The sequence below is a fragment of the Girardinichthys multiradiatus genome, chromosome 23 (genome assembly GCF_021462225.1).
Source record: "Girardinichthys multiradiatus isolate DD_20200921_A chromosome 23, DD_fGirMul_XY1, whole genome shotgun sequence".
Lineage (NCBI taxonomy): Eukaryota > Metazoa > Chordata > Actinopteri > Cyprinodontiformes > Goodeidae > Girardinichthys > Girardinichthys multiradiatus.
In genome coordinates, this window is record NC_061815.1 from 36,245,450 (window position 1) to 36,262,937 (window position 17,488).

The 17,488-nt window shown below is 38.0% G+C and overlaps 1 protein-coding gene across 10 annotated transcripts in view; it reads left to right on the forward strand.

The window, feature by feature from the left end:
- enox2 (ecto-NOX disulfide-thiol exchanger 2) overlaps positions 1-17,488 on the forward strand; it is a 251,385-nt gene that overhangs the window by 38,779 nt on the left and 195,118 nt on the right. For 2 of the 10 annotated variants that reach the window (XM_047354595.1, XM_047354598.1), the window contains exon 4: positions 8,310-8,604. The exons of 7 other annotated variants lie outside the window; for them this stretch is intronic. The gene's annotated coding sequence lies outside the window, so the exon portion shown is untranslated. The remainder of the gene's footprint in view (positions 1-8,309; positions 8,605-17,488) is intronic. One more of the 10 variants, XM_047354597.1, reaches the window with a different exon arrangement.

A 17,488-nucleotide genomic window follows, 5' to 3' on the forward strand; every position in this document is an offset into this window, starting at 1 on the left:
AGTTTTCAGAAAGAAATTTGTATTTGGCTAAAATGAAAGTACATCTTTACGAAAACTGGTATTGGGGATTACGCTGGCTAGTTGCATTTAAAATACTGGAAGTAAACCCTGTAAGTCTGTAGATTGAGCATGTTTCCCACAGATCCCAGCTGATCCCATCAGAGTGGCATCTGGTCTCTCTGAAGCCAAGGTGAACATCTTTGTTTTGTTCTAGCCTTGTTTTCCTGCCATTCTCAGCAAGTTTTGTAGGTTCACTGTTGCTGGAGGCAGCGACCAACAATGCTGTTGCCATATGGGGAGTTTAAATGGTCCGTGAAAATGTGTAGGTGGGCTGTTAAGTGTCAAAGTGGCATCCAAGTAAATGTCAGCAAACAGATGTTCCCTGGATAGCACTTCAGTGCAAGACATTGGACAGAGCTGCTCATTTTCTCTACCAGTGGTCACAACGTTATGGCTGATCATTATTGTTTGCCAAATACATGTTGTGTCCTGAAATGTTTAGGTTTATGTTATAAAGTTTGAAGTCTGAATTGAAAGTGTAGTGTAGTGTAACACTTTGCAGGAAATTTGTGCAAGAATATTTATTTTTGTCAGTGTGTCTTAATAACATTGTCAAGTATAGATACATCAATTTACAAACAAATAAACACAAAAACACCACTCAACTTATTTGTTATCTATGAAAACCCTTTTGGTCCTCATCTCTCTGCCTCTGGGCCGGGGGCGTAAATTATTGTCCTATAAATAGGGTTCCAGTCTGGTTAGACCAGGTGGTCTAATCTGCCAGTTCCACACCTTGCTCCCTGCTCAGGAAGGTGGCGTGGCTGTTATTTGTCTACATTACCACTGGCCTCAGTCTCACAAGGCATGTCGTTTCACACTGACAAAGGTGGCGGTCTAGTTTATTTTTACATTCATTTCACACCCCCCCAAAAAATGAAAAGGTGTTTTACAGGATTCCTACACACTTTCAAAAACTCTAAAAAGGTTTGAAATTTGATTATATCCTTTTCGAGCACAGGATAGGTATGGCACCCTAGGTTGTTTCAAGAAAAGGCAATTGCACTGTCCTGATTCATGAAAACATTTATATATATATATATATATATATATATATATAGTCAAATCTGTAATCTTATAATAAACAACACAGCCTGTATTGGATTTTCAATAGCATTTTACACTGGAAAGAAGCTGGATGTGTGTTTTTTTTTTCTTCTCAAACCTCATTGGACAGCATAGTTTTAGATAGACATCTATGGATGATGATGTAAATTTTATTATATTTTCACAAAATCAATTGTTTAATGCCTGAAAATCTTTCAAAGATTTAGGGTATTTTTGTCTACTTATAACATTGAAACAACGGTTTCAGCAACATTGCTGTCTCTTCAATTTCCTTTGTTGAGTTTTTAATCATTTAATATAATAGTACAATGTTCCCATTATATCTAAAGTTTGCGGTTTTATTTTAAAATTTGGTCTACTTCAGTTAGATAAGTAATATTTGATTTTACATCAAGATAATCGAAATATTAATTGAGAGGAAGTTTCAACTATTTTAAAATACAAAATTAGGTGCATACAGTTTGTTTTTATGTAAATAGTGTTTTTGCTAGGCTGCCATCTCAGTCTAAATCACCCCACTCATTCTGTCTACCTGCTGTGTGGTCTGTCTACCTTGCAGCAACTCCCATCATCACTTTTCTCCCCTTCTTCAGTTATTTCCAATCAGCGATGCCAACGTGTCACCAGGAGCGGTAAAGTCTAATGGCTATGGGAACATTTTCTGTGACACCTGCAGCAGACCTGAAGCCTGCAAGACTGCTGAGAGAACAGAGGGAGGTTTATCTGGGCTGGCAGGCCGAGTCTTCAATGCCTTGCCAATAGAAACAGCAGCACATAACTCTGTGCTTCACAGTCCGATAAGGCCTGCAGACAAAAAAGCACTGCTGCTACTCTGTGCTCAATGCGACTGAGGGAGAAAATAAGATATATACCTAATAACCCCCTACAGTTTGTTCTAGTTAAATGTTTTACTTTATTGCTCTTAGTTGGTAGACTGTGTTGTTATCTTATGTATGAATAAATGGAAACAAAATATAGTTGGTCACAGAATATGGTTGGAAGTGTGTCACTTTTTACAAATCTTAGACTGTAAAAAAAAAAAGAATATAGGAAAAATAAGAGTTGGACCCAAAAATAGATAGCAAAGTAGGTTCTTCAGTAGGAAAACATTGAAAGGTTAGTTTATGATAAGCAGGTGGTTTTTTGAAAACATTTAGATCCAGAAGAGAGAGTTTTTAAACCAAAGCTTCTCAATATGTGTTGTTTGACTATAATAAATTATATGAAATATAAAATAGCCAAGTATAAAACATGTCCCAAAACCGAAATGTTTGCACCATGACAACCCTAGTGAAAGCTAGACATTTACAAGCTAGACACTCACTTCATGTAATTACTAACGGAGTTTTTACGTCTTCGCTCTGCATACGCCCCCGACACCTTCTCTGATTAGTTTTTTGGAGTTTGTTAGCTTCTGCTTTGTATCTTCGACATTATAACTTCATCCTGTGTAACCAGTATGGTGCCGTTAGCCATAGCAATGAGCATTGAATCACACTCTACCGCAACATGCCTGGGCAATCCAGTCACCTTTAATAATGAGCATGGGTGGCTGCATTAACACTTATATATGAGAATGATAAGAATAACATGAGGTAGTGGAGGCCCATTCTTTTTTTCCAAATATCTTCTAAGACCTGCTGCTTTTCTCTCTAGAGTGCGTTGCATGGTTAATAAATTCAAGTAATGATTCCAAATGTTTGCTTTTAGCTCTGAGCATGATGTTTATCTAAGCAAACACATTCTGGATTACCTTTAACTTTAATGAATAAAGACAGTCTTAATTAGCTACTGTACATAATAAGAGCAGCTTCAGATTTAATAGACTGTGGCTTTTATAAAGCTTAAGCACACAAAGAGCAAGCAATTTACTCAGATACCTTAAAGGAAACTCATTTGGCATGCTTCATCTCATGCTACTAAAGTATTTGCCTAAAGCACGATGAAAAAAATAAAGGCATTCAGATGATTCAGTTTTTTTCTTTTTTTATTTGTTGTTATTTATTGTTTGTGTTGGCGAAAACATTTCTGCTTGTTTGGCAAGAATTTAACTTGGATACAGTGGCCCTGTGCACAGAAGCAAGCAGGAACTGCTGAGCCTAATGTTACGCTGTGGGGACAGTTAAATTATTTTTGCTTCTGCCGAACACTTAGCAGGTTTGGCTGACGCAGAGTTTAGAAACCCATCAGTCAATAGGGCCTAACAGAGATAAGGAGTCTTTAAAGTAGGCGTGTGGCTTTAGGAGATTCTGATCTATAACACTGAGTGAAAAAACTGCGATTGTAAAATGTTGCAAATAAAGCTCTAAAAGGCTTCTGTTAAACATCTGTTTTATATGAACCAACATAAACATTTGAAATTGTATTACTTTTGGTTTTTAAAATAATAAGAAATTATTTTTGCCTTGTAGCAAAACACTATTCCTGCAAAGCATTATAATTAAATAATTCTAATGTATTTATTTTGCTCTTTCATCATCTGTGAATAGATGCACATAAGTGTGAGTGCATCAGTTTGCTTTTATTCAACACAACACACACATCTCTTACACACAGCCAGTCGATCAACAGTCAAAATGTGAGCAAAGTCAACACAGAGCAGCCGGCTGGTTTAATCCAATTTTTGAACAGATGTTGAAAGCGGTGGAAGAGCTAAATTCTTTAAATTAAAACACAAAGAAATTTAAGTATACACACAATCACAGTTTTGATGAGTTCACCTTCAATTTCTGCTATGTGTCCTACTTTTACCCTTACTGTACTTTCACCTTCACTGGCTGCCACGAGTGAGTCTTTTTTTTTTTTTTTTTGTAAGAAAAGATTGTTTACACAGTATAACATTTATAACCGTGTTACCTTAGAGTATGGAGAACTTGGTGATCTGACCACTTTCAGACTTCTGATTTAATGTGTAGTTCTAGGTCCAAAAGTCCAGTTGCATAGGAGCTATTACACAGTACCGGCCACACTTATTAGAAATGTATGAAAAGGTTTAAAATAAATTCATTATTCATTTTTGAAGCGGCTAATTCTCACACAAACAAATTGTGTTTCTTGGTGTATGAATACTACATGACAGAAAGGTCAATTTCTGTTATTCACTGGCCGTCAGGCTGGGTAAGGACCCATGTTTGCCGCCATGCACACTGAGGAGGACGTTGAGGGAGTTAGAAAAACATCTTCATAGCTTACTGTTGAAGAACTGCAAAAAGGCAGCCATCTTGGGGTCACCAAGTCTCCGTAGATGTTATCTACATGCGAACTGACTGCTTAGAAGTGATGCTAAAGAAAACGCCTTTTCTATCCTACCATCACAGATGTAATTACGTAAAATTTGCTAATTTCTTGAGTGACTGCATCTGGACCCGTGTGCTTGCTCAAATGAGCCTCAGAAGGAGCTTTTCAGGTAACAAACATCCCAGTTAGGGAAAACAAAGAACGGACATGCGGAACAGCATCTCATACCTGCTGTTAAGTTAGTGGCCACAAGTTGAGGATTTGTGATGGTGTAGGTTTATCTTCTGAAGGCCTTATGAACTTTGTTAGAGTGCATAGCATCATGCTCAAGGTCGTTTAATCTGCCTTAATTGGGCCAAAGTTTGTTTCCTCAGATAGTCCACTCCCTTTGGACAGGTGTGGAAGCTTATCTGCAGTCTGGTGCAGTCCAAACAAGCAACCTCTGGTCCGCCTGAAATCCTGGGTCTTGGATGTCAACCTAGGTTTGGTTTGCTTTGAGTGGGAAAGCAAATGTACTATCCAGCAAACTAAAGAGAGGAAGCGATGTCTCCTATGTGTATGATTTATGGACATATGTTTGATCTTAAAATCTTTAAATTGTCTAAAGTGTCTATGTAACCCCAGCAGTATGTTGATCTCTCTCCTTCTACATTTTTATTTCTGTACTGCTGCACTCACTGATGGCTCGCTGCCTCTCTATAGCAAAACATATGTATGTATAATATACAGGAAAAAAATTTTAACCACTCATCTATAAATCAATTCTTTCAAATAAAATTGAACATTTCAGCTATCTCAAACACCCTAGGACAAATGATGTCACATTTTATTTATTAATATGGATTTGGCCCTTATCCATAAATACATTTTTATCTCTCTGGAAGACAAATGAATTCTCACCATTAATTCTTTGATTATGTGTTAAAATTGTTTGGCATACTAACTTGCTGCTCATATAGGGCAGCTTGATGTGATGGAGCTTCCAAACAATTATTTTCTAGACAGTTTGGCTTGATTTTAAAAGTACAATGTAAATGTGTGTCAAATCAAAGCATTTTCCGTCCAATCGGATTGATTACCACGGAATATCCTGGTGCGAAAGCACCCTACCAGGACATTTTGCATACTAATCTGTTGGCCTTTACAAGTAAATTGAAAATTGGTTGCCCCTTGGCTTTTCAGCATGACCAGGATCCAAGACAGATGGCCAAAATGGGGTGAGCTGAAAAAAAAAGGACCCAGGACATTAGATGATCTAGAGAGTTTGTGCAAAAATAAATGGTCAAAGATCTGTCTCACTGTATACTTCTGTTTTTTGATGTGTGATGTGAGAAAATGATGTGTTGTCCTGTTGGTCAAATGGATTGTACGGGCAGCAGGGGTACCAATAACTGTTAAAAGTTATTTTTAAACATAACATTTTTACCCCATTAACTTGGTGTTCTCAAATTAAAGGTTGGATATTTCTAAAATTTTCAATGTGAGATTGTGCTTTTTATTTCAAGACTCTGTACACATGTAAACAGGATAGGCCACAGTGGTTTATTTTGCACAGTTCCTAAATAAAATATCTGTATAAAACCTAGGAAACCCCTTGAAGTTGTCATGTTACGCAGGGACGGTAAAATAATAGCAGTCGACATATTGTTGGCTTTATGAGTTTTGACTCAGGCTACTTTTGCTTTTACTGCCAACTCTCTGTCTGGGACTGTAGTCCAAACCCATCAATCATGAAATACATTAATGAGAAAAATTGCTTGCTCTCATTGTATGACTGTATGATTATTTACGTAGGTGTAGCATAAAACATATTTACTCGTTTTACTCGTCAGCTGGTTAAATTTGACTCTGAGATCACAAATCACGCGGTCATTTTACAACTGGCAGCTACAGCAAACCACGTACAGTTTACTCTGGTTCATTTAGAAACATTTAATTCACATCCTTCAATTTTCCCAGCAAGGATGAGCTTTATAAATAAATTTCTGCTTGTGGCAAATATGAAATGTCATCTTCAACCTCAGGTCTCTGGGAATTTGTGAATAACTAAATGAGATTGTCTGTTCTGAAACGTTTGTTTCCCTAAATCTACTTAATAAAGTCAACTTTGTACATGTGCAATTCCTTTGGTTCACTGTATTTTTAGCAAAACAGCAGTACAACAAACAAAGCAATCCATTAATTACTGTCTTTAATGGTTTTTTGATCAATCGTTAAGCTTTTCAAAGTAACTTCCGTTTCAATTCAATTACCCGACTGGTCAGGATAGCAGGCACATTGCTTGTAATGAAATGCATAACCTTATGTAACTTAATCAACCATGATGATGGTGCAGTGCAATACGTATGAATTAGTATTCACTGTGTGTGAATATGAATTATTTACACTTTCCTTTCAAGGTAAAGTAAGTAAGCATTAATGCATGACTACCCTTCTTTGTATACACCTTCAGATTATTAATGAGTAAAAACTGGTAAGTTTGATGTGTTGGAGAGTTCTGGTTCAGACTTTATGGCAAACGTTCAGTTTAATAAACCAAAATAAGAAAATCATGAACCATAAAACACTAGTGTGGTGCTATTAGTAGCTCTTCTTAGTACCAAAGGTTTTGTAGATATTACTATAACATTTTTACAAGTAATAATAAGGAACAGGTATTAATTTTCCACATGCAGTCAACCTTTCCTCTGTTCTTAGTGTTTACTTTACATTTGACTGTATGCTGGTCCCACTGGCAGAAAATCCAGAAGAACACAGCAGCATGGGCCACGGCACCTTCTACAGGAAAGAATTAAAGAGAGTACACAGAGTTAATGGCAGCTTTGGCTCCATCAGTTACACTGTCTGAAAAGAATATACCACTGAACTTGGAAACAGTTGGCCAGGAGTACTTTCTATGGGAAAGGAATACAAAGAAAGGGGGCAAAGTTTAGATCAGCACTAGACATGAATGATTTTTTTCCAGGAAAAACCTAAACATACTTAAACATACTTTCTATTGAAATGTAAAAACGAGAGTAGGTGAAGTTATAAGCAGTGGTAAACGTGAATAAATTTTGTCCAGGAAAGAGTTACAACTGAACACAGAAGCACTAGCTCAGGAAAACTCTCAGTAGAAAGAAAACAAAAACAGTTAGGTTTACTGTGATAATGTAATAATCTAGTGATACTATCAACCTTGCCAGGCTTTTTAGTCACCTAAAATATTGACCTAGAACTTTGGTGTTTTATGAGATACTTTGAGTAAATGTCTTTTTGTACAAAATCCTCAGTAACCAAACTACTTTATAAAAGAAAAGCCCTCATTGCTTTGTCATTGTTTTCTGACAAGATATGTCTATAATTTGTGTGAAACATCTAACCAGTGCAGACAGGAATGTCAGTGTTGTCGCCTCACAGTGCGCTCTATACATGGGCATTAGCTTGCCTCCTACATTTCGGCCTTGAGTTAACACCTTGTGACAAGGAGAGCCGAGTCCCATCTTCCTTTCACAAAAAGCAACTCTGTCTTTTTTAAACTTGTATTCGCTGTAGTTCAGGTGAGTCAACACTCTGGTTTTCTGTTTTGTTTTTGTTTGTTTTTTTGCAGCAGTTGCCAGTGACCCAATTTGATTATATTTCAATTAAGATGTTCTTCATATAGTTGTGATGAAAAAACGTATGGAATTTTTAGAAGCTGTTAAAGATTTTATTGGATGCAAATTTGAGCTAATTAAAAAGACCTTAAAAACAGCACCGTTACGCTCCTCCTTATTGCCAGGTCTAGGGTCTGGTCATTTCCTCTTATTATCATCAATATCCCAGTTTGCCAAACATAACTAATGTAATACTCCTTGTATCGTGTGCTTGAGATTACCTTTGTTCTCAAAGGGAAACCGAGTCACGTAAAATGACATTCAGTCAGGATTTTACGGAAACTAACTAGTTTTCTCTTTCTTTTTAAGCAAAATTCAGTCTGCTTTGGCATCAACAAATGATATCCTGGACCGAAGCTCTCCACGACTGTGAGCGAGTGGAAAAAATAATGTCCCCAACCTCCTGGGTTGGCCATGAATGCAAAGACAGCACGTGTCTACTGCTGCTGAACAGCACTCACTGGCTTCCAGCCCACTCATAAATTACAAAGCAAAGTCTCTTCCAAGACCGCCTTCAGTGAAACAGTTCATTCAGTAAGCCTGGTTCCTTTCAGCACCACAGCTGTCAGTGAATGGAGTTGTTTGACAAAGACTTTGTTTTGAAGTAAGATTTAATAATGATGATTATTATTATTTAATATTATTAATAAATACCGTATTATGTTTTTTTGTTTTTATTTTTATGTCATGTTCAGCCTTTAATTGAATGCAATTGCACATGGAAGGCGTATTTGTTGCAGAGAAAAGTTTATTGTAGGTAGTCAAGTAAAGGATGACCGAATCAATAATAATTTTTTTAGGAAAAACTAGAAAACACTCAACTAATTGTTTTAATGAATTATCAAGTTACCCTTGCTGCTTGTTATTTGGATATTTTGGAAATGGAGTTGTAAATTAGCCAATTACTGTTTACTATTTGTGCAAAACGTCAGATATACCTCATGTCCACTATGTTTATGTGTATTTTCCCAAATAGGTAAAGTGGCTGCATTGCATTTTGGGTTGTTAACAACTGAAATGCTCTGGACCCTGTCCATGAAAAGGTTTTTGTGATGTCTGCTGAGTTTGAATTTTAAGCAAATAACCAGGGTTGCCGTTCCTTCTCCATAACTGTACATTTTTGATAAAAAGGCAGGATATAAAATTGTGAATTTGTGATGCAGGATTTCAGAAATATACAAGTAAAAAAAAAAACTCTGGTTACATTGTGAACAGATGGATCATTGGTGACACAGGAGGTAGTAAGAACTGACACTAGATGGTAACAATAGTAGTAAATAATTGTGTTTGATACAAAGCAGGTTTTATGGTGAGCTGTTGACTTTCATTAACACCGTCCACTGTGCTGGATGAGGGACTTTTAGGTTTCTGAAGTGTCTTCATCCACTGAGAGGGATGTTTTCTCTCAGGAATGCAGCCCAGATGAACTCTAGTACGTCAAAGATCAGACAGAATAAGAGTTTCAGCTGCTAGGGCTTCAGCCGCATGTGTTTGAGTCAGAATATAATGCTGATGATGGATGGCTGAAGCGAACACGGATGAGGATAATAATCTTTACATAAGAACATAAACTGATCCAAATATATTTATTGAAGAATGTCATTTGATACATTTCCACAGATGTTCGCTACTCGTTAACACCATATTCTTCTGGTAACGCCTTATCTAGTTACGTAGCACGCTACTACAGCAGTCATACAGATTACATACAAATCCAGGGTGATGTACATTAAGCATCCTGCAATGCACTTAAACAGAGCTAAGTACATTCAGTGAAGTGCAGGACTGAATCTGTTCAGTAGTTACAACACACGATCGTCGTTATGCTGTTATTAATTACGGACCTGGGATCATGTTTACTGCCAAGGCCTGGAGAAACATTTTGTCCTGCTGGAGGCAGCTGTAGTCGTGGTGGTGCAGGGTGTGTTGGAGTCATGGTTAGGCTAACTGGTTCAACTGGACTCATTGTAGGTTTGTCTACTTGGCAATCATGTGTAGTTGCTAAAGATCATGTGACAGTTTTTCAAGTCCTGGCCCGATATGTAGTTGGTATTTGAAAACCAAATCTGGCCATTTTAGTCCACCTTGGTCCATTTCATGAACCGCTTCTAAGAGTTTTTGTTTTTATTGACAAAGCTGAGGGGTTTTCGACAGCGATGCAGATTACAAGCAAATACCACCCTAATAACCACACTTGGCATAATTCTGTTCTGATGTTTTCTTTGACGTCTGGGAGTGACATGCACAGAACACAGGACCTGTTTTGTTGTTAGTACATATTTCATCATATTAAATAACAATTTACAAAGCAATATTGGATCACATTGGAAAACTGCATGTATTTTTTGATAGAGAAAACCATGTTTTATATCTTTTTTAAGCAAAGTGTAGCCAGTAGTTTTAACCTAGGATTTTTAAGATAATATTAAAGGCATTGCTTATACTGTATACCTAAAACAAACAAGATCAGAGAGGTGAGAAGGTCACAGTTGGACCTAGTCGATGGTGTCCTTACAACAGTTGCCTTGCAGTAGTTATGTAGGACAGCTTTGTGAGAGCTCAGCCGTCTGTTGTCAGTTATTCAAAGGAAGGAAATTATGGCAACATGAGGAGGAAGCCAGTTTGATGAAGAACAGTCAATGCAAAGGCTCATCTTAATTAAACATTTTTAGTTTTTGTAGTCATTCATTATAATGGCTTTCATTCTTCTAACTTTTGCAGGTTTAAGATGCTCAGAAAGCGTTTCAGTTCAACCAGCATTGAGCCACCCTTACTGCGACGTCTATTGGGATTTTAGTAAGATTCTGTTGTGTTTGCTTGGTGGGTATTATAGCCACTGAAGGTAAACGAGCCATTAACTGAGATGTAAGTAAGCATTCCTGCATTACTGGAAAAGCTGCTATTGCCATCCTTCCTACTCCTTTACTACTTATGGCAAGAAATGCAGATTTCACTCAGTTTTGAAGGCAGTACAAAATCGTATCGAAGAAAATAATAGAAACACAGTAAGGCTGTAATCCTTCTCCACAATTTCTAACACTCACAAACTATTAAAGGTGACAAGACATATCCGATATATTAGGGAAAAGTGGCAGTAACACAGCAGTGGGTCTTTATTCCTTTTTCTATCAGTGGGAAAGCTGTTAGGACCTGAATTACTTCCCTTGTGGCCTTTCTACTGGAATGTGGCACTGTATCAATGTTTCGTTTGCTACCGACCAGAAAAGGTTTTCATTATTGAAACAGTAACTCTCAGCAGGTGCCTGTTTTATGTTACATTAAATGCACTTTTTATGACATTACTTGTGGATTTTAAGAGAGAATTGTCCTTTCTGGCAACGAAGGCCAAGACCTAATTTCTTTTACATAATAAAAGCCCAAATATTTAATGTTTATAGGTCAGTTGCCCCTTCAAACCAATCCCTAGCCATATTTTGTACGTTCACATTGCCAATTCATTCCCCTTTACTTATATTTGTAGCTTTATAAAAATCATTTCATACCAAGGTATTTACACCATTGTAAGTCAAATTTTATGTTATAGTTAAGTAATTTTTAAAGAAATATGAAGATAAATAGCCAGATTAGATCAGCATTTTGCCAGTAGATTTATGAAAAATGGCTGATTATAATCCCTGGTAAAACCAAAATTATTCTGTTTAATCTCTTCCTTGTTGATATTATTTATTGTAGTAACTCAACCACATTTCTGTATGGTAGAATATGAAAAACTGGTTCAGTGACTTTCAATTGACAGGGTAAGCCCAAAACAGCCACCTTTGTCTTGGTTGTTAAGACTCTTAATTAATAATCATAAAGATGCGGAAATATAATAATTATAATTAATGTAGTTATTTATTGATGAAACTATGCTTCTGTAGAATGACTGTTTTTTTGTAATTGAGGTACACACGTCTTGGCTCCTCTGCGTGTGAAAACGTATTTTTCTTGTCTCTGGTTGATAAAAAACAAGACTGTGTTGCTCCTCTGGCTATGTCTGTTAACATTGTGGAAAATTGTTTTTCTGCACAGCATCAGGGTTTTCGGTGTGAGCAATGTCTAAGTGATGGGAGGGATGGATCCCACTTGTAACCATCTATTTCTCTTTGATCATTATTTGGCAGAGACCTGTCTTCTTCACTCTCTCTGCCCTCTTATTGCCCTGTCTTTGCCCTCTGGCTGTTTTGTATCTCTAAAGTTTTCTAAATCATTATTTCTAGCATTGTCAGTTGTAAAATTAACTCTACTATTGAGTATATAAACTTAACACAATGATACAGGTGAGTAGTCTGAAGTTCAAAATGGTACACAGACAATTTATGGACACATTGTTTTTTTGTTTTAGTCAGCCAACATTGGAGAGAAAATCAGCATGTTCTGATGACTGAATGACTGAAAACAAGTCATTCATTTGTGGCAATATATTTTTTAAAAATGGGTTTAATTACTTCTGCATAATAGCTTCACATATTGATGCACAGCGGTGCCACCCTCTCTCCAATATGTTGTTTCCCTGTGAGTAGGAAGGTTTGACAGACTGTCATCACTCCAACATGTCAGCAGAGGCTCATTAACAAACATATTGTGTCACTTGATAATGTATCTGTAGCTGTGTGGGAGCATGTGCTTGCATTTTTCTAAGAATACTGCACGCTTTTACAAAGTAAATGATTTAAATAGACTGAGTTTAATGAGTTCCTATCTAGCATATCAGGAAATAAAATAGGGAAGTCCAGATCTACAGTACAGACCAAAAGTTTGGACACACCTTCTCATTCAAAGAGTTGTCTTTATTGTGTTGGACCACTTGTTTGCTGAATATTGGACCATTTGCACATTGCTTGACGCCACCGGGCCTCCTGGCGTTTTTGGCCATTTTGTATCCAGGACAGTCCGTGCCTACAGATCCCGACATTGCGACTGATATGATGGGGCGCCCCAAGTCTGACGTCACAGGACGCTATATAGGAAGGCGCCCATTTTGACCATTTGTTTTCAGCTGGAGACCGCGACACGGTTACCAACATCTGAAGCATCACCCGGAGAAGAGTCCCGCGTGAATTTCATTTATTCTCTCTCGTTGGCCAACGAAGAATTCATAACTGAGGTTTCTGGAATAAGAAGGCCAGAAATTTCACTTTGCCGATCGAAGTTTAACACGTAACCAAAAAACCACGGAGTTTCAAGGAGCCACCTTGTTTTATCCTAGTCGACTGTGATGGTCAGATCATATTTTCCCTTTCGCCAAGGAGGCCAGAGGACGAAGATTGGCTTTTCCTGAAGTTAACAGTGGACGCACAGTAACTTCCAACTTCCACCCCATTCTCTCTCTCAACCCCGCTCAGAAGGAAGACGACGACAAGTAACACCCATCTTTTATTTTTTATTTCTTTCTTAGAAAGTCTGGGCGGGGTACAGGAGGTTTTAGTGCGATGAGATTTGCTATTTAATCTAATGTGTTCTGAATGATATGTGCATGTAACCTTTTTATTGAAACTTTCATGTGCCGTGTTTGACGTCTGGAGGCCGCTTTGCTCCCCAGCTTTGTGTGTGTTTTGCGGGGTTGTTGAACACCTGAAAGCAAGCGCAGGTGTGCTGTGAGACTGGACTGTTAAAATAACCTCATGGTGAAATTCCCCATGTTCTTTGTCTTCAACCTTACTGCTTGCTAGCTTGCCACCAAAAGTTTTATAACCCTTTGTCTGCTCAAGAGTTGGGGGAGGTTTTATGACTGAGTATAACTGAGTTACAGTTGGAGCTGCGCCCCACTTCCCCTCACCACCACACCCCTTTGTCATATTATCATTTTTGCCATAACTGCTGGTTTGATCCCATACACACCGCACCCACTGCTGTTTTGCTTTATTTTGTTTAGTTAGATATTTTATCCTTTTGTGTAGAACTTTGCATGTTTGAGTAGGTGAAGATTATTAAATCGGAGGAGCGAGTGTATCAGGGCAGTGATTTAATAAATATTCACATAGATGATAACAGAAGGCGTTCTGTGTTTATTTTGTGCAAGAGTGATTCGTCAGTCAAGATAAGGTTGAAGTTCCACACGTTTCGGCAGAAACGGCCGATTAAACAGTGACATCTCTGGTAATAGTTATCAATTATTACTGAGTATTTAACCGTTTTAATTATCAGTGGTGTTGAGCCACAATTACAACACCAGAAGACATCTCTGGTCTCGATTCATAAATGAGGATTTTGGTTAAGAAATTAATTTTGTCAAATTATGATTTTTAATTATAATTATTGATAAAGATTAATTAATCAATAATCATAATTCCAACAATTGTCATGACTATGAATACTGTAGCTTCACACTGAAGGCATCAAAACTATGAATTAACACATGTGGAATCATATACTGAACAAAAAAGTGTGAAACAACTGAAAATATGTCTTATATTCTAGGTTCTTCAAAGTAGCCACCTTTTGCTTTGATTACTGCTCCGCACACTCTTGGCATTCTGTTGATGAGCTTCAAGAGTTAGTCACCTGAAATGGTTTCCAACAGTCTTGAAGGAGTTTCCAGAGATGCTTAGCACTTGTTGGCCCTTTTGCCTTCACTCTGCGGTCCAGCTCACCCCAGACCATCTCGATTGGGTTCAGGTTCGGTGACTGTGGAGGCCAGGTCATCTGGCGCAACACCCCATCACTCTCCTTCTTGGTCAAATAGCCCTTACACAGCCTGGAGGTGTGTTTGGGGTCATTGTCTTGTTGAAAAATAAATGATGGTCCAACTAAACGCAAACCGGATGGAATAGCATGCCGCTTCAAGATGCTGTGGTAGCCATGCTGGTTCAGTATGCCTTCAATTTTGAATAAATCCCCAACAGCACCACCAGCAAAGCACCCCCACACCATCACGCCTCCTCCTCCATGCTTCACGGTGGGAACCAGGCATGTAGAGTCCATCCGTTCACCTCTTCTGCGCCGCACAAAGACACGGTGGTTGGAACCAAATATCTCAGACTTGGACTCATCAGACCAAAGCACTGATTTCCACTGGTCTAATGTCCATTCCTTGTGTTCTTTAGCCCACACAAGTCTCTTCTGCTTGTTGCCTGTCCTCAGCAGTGGTTTCCTAGCAGCTATTTTACCATGAAGGCCTGATTGACACAGTCTCCTCTTAACAGTTGTTCTAGAGATGTGTCTGCTGCTAGAACTCTGTGTGGCATTGACCTGTTCTCTAATCTGAGCTGCTGTTAACCTGCGATTTCTGAGGCTGGTGACTCGGATGAACTTATCATCCGCAGCAGAGGTGACTCTTGGTAGCGCTTGATGGTTTTTGCGACTGCACTTGGGGACACTTTCAAAGTTTTCCCAATTGTTAGGACTGACTGACCTTCATTTCTTAAAGTAATGATGGCCACTCGTTTTTCTTTACTTAGCTGCTTATTTCTTGCCATAATACAAATTCTAACAGTCTATTCAGTAGGACTATCAGCTGTGTACTGTATCCTCCTGCACAACACAACTGATGGTCCCAACCCCATTTATAAGGCTTGAAATCCCACTTATTAAACCTGACAGGGCACACCTGTGAATAGAAAACCATTTCAGGTGAGTACCTCTTGAAGCTCATCAACAGAATGCCAAGAGTGTGCTTCGCAGTAATCAAAGCAAAAGGTGGCTACTTTGAAGAACCTAGAATATAAGACATATTTTCAGTTGTTTCACACTTTTTTGTTCAGTATATAATTCCACATGTGTTAATTCATGGTTTTGATCCCTTCAGTGTGAAGCTACAATATTCATAGTCATGAAAATAAAGACAACTCTTTGAATGAGGTGTGTCCAAACTTTTGGTCTGTACTGTATACAGACATGAAACATTGCCTTGATTGTGCATTGTGACCAATCAATAATGTCAACCAAATATTACAATTCTACACAAAGTCAGCGGTACCATCATGGTGGTGGGAACTTCATTCTGTAAAGCATCTGTTTGATGTTTTACAAACCTTTGAATAAGAGGTGTTTAAAAACGTACAACACCAGCAATTTGTTGTTCATTCAGAGAAATAAATATTCTTATGATTTTTTTTATATGGTTATCACTTATACATAGCCAGGTGTTTAAACTACAGGGGCCTAAAGTTGTAGCCTTAAATAAAGCTCTGTCACTAACACTCTGCAAACCGCAGACATTAAAACTATCTCACATAAAAATCTTTGTTCATATTAAAGCAGTATGGCTGCCATTAGGAAAAGATTAAAGTTCTGCCTTTAATCAGTGACCCTGATACTGATCAGCCAAAAGAAGCATTGATCACATTCTGTCATTTTGTGTTTTATATTAATATTTCACATTAAAAACACTCCTCAAACGTTTGAAAAGCTCCACATTCCACTTGTATAAAGACTTATATGTCTGCCTGTATGTCTAAATAAAAGTCGTATGTGCAGGTACATAGCGGAGAATACAATCCTTATTTGTGATAGAATTGACTTCTGAGACCAGTAAAGATTTAAGAAGATATGAAAGATGTGAATCTTTTCTGGTTTAAAAGTCAGTTTTGTGTCTGACTGGTCACTGGTCATGGCTGGTCAATTGAAACACTTATTGACCAGTGGAGATATGCACCTTCTATGCCATTACCAAGTGAGGATTGGGGAGGTGTAGAAGATGGATGGATGGATGGATGGATGGATGAAAAACAAATGCCAGGTGCTAACAACATTCTTGATCAGAGTCGCGGGCCATTTGTAACACTGTGATTGCCTTGATGAGTGTTAAATTACCCCACTTGCACATTTGAGTGTTCAGATGAAGTATCTTGCATCAATCCACCTAAGTACTCGTGGAGGGCTGTTTACTCTGAATCACTGCCTGACAGGCATGCACTGAGAACCCTATCCCTTCACCATAGGGCGTCCACCAGGGACACCTCCATCACCTTGTTAATGAGACAGGGAGCAATAGGTAAGCCTTCTCTTACATACTGTCTCTAACTAAAGGCTTCATCAATATATGAAAAAATTCAGCCCAGCTCCACAGAGCTAGAACAGTTCTAGAGCCGGTTCTGTGGGTTGAATTGACATATGGAATATTGCATTGCTGCTTCTTGTGGAAGAATTTTTGTTTTTTTGCTGAGACACAACTTCTTTTTGTAATTCTGTGTTAGATATATGGTTATGGCCAACATTATTCATACCTTTGGCATACTTAGATTTAAACTAGTATTTTAATTTACCAACAAACGTCCCAAGTTATATCTGATAGAGAATCTGTGGAAGGATCTAAAGGTTTGGGTGGAGGAAAGGCAGGCTTCCAATGTCATGGTCTTGGAGCTTATCACCAAAGATAAATTGTTAAAATACCAGAAGAAATATGCAACAAGCTGGTCCCTGCCAACGCTGGTTGGACTGCTGTAATGCCAATAGGGATTTTAAAGTACTATTGAGTTTTGTTGCACAGGTTGTGGAGATTACTTAGGTCCTTGGTCCTATATAGAAAATATTCAATCATATGTAGT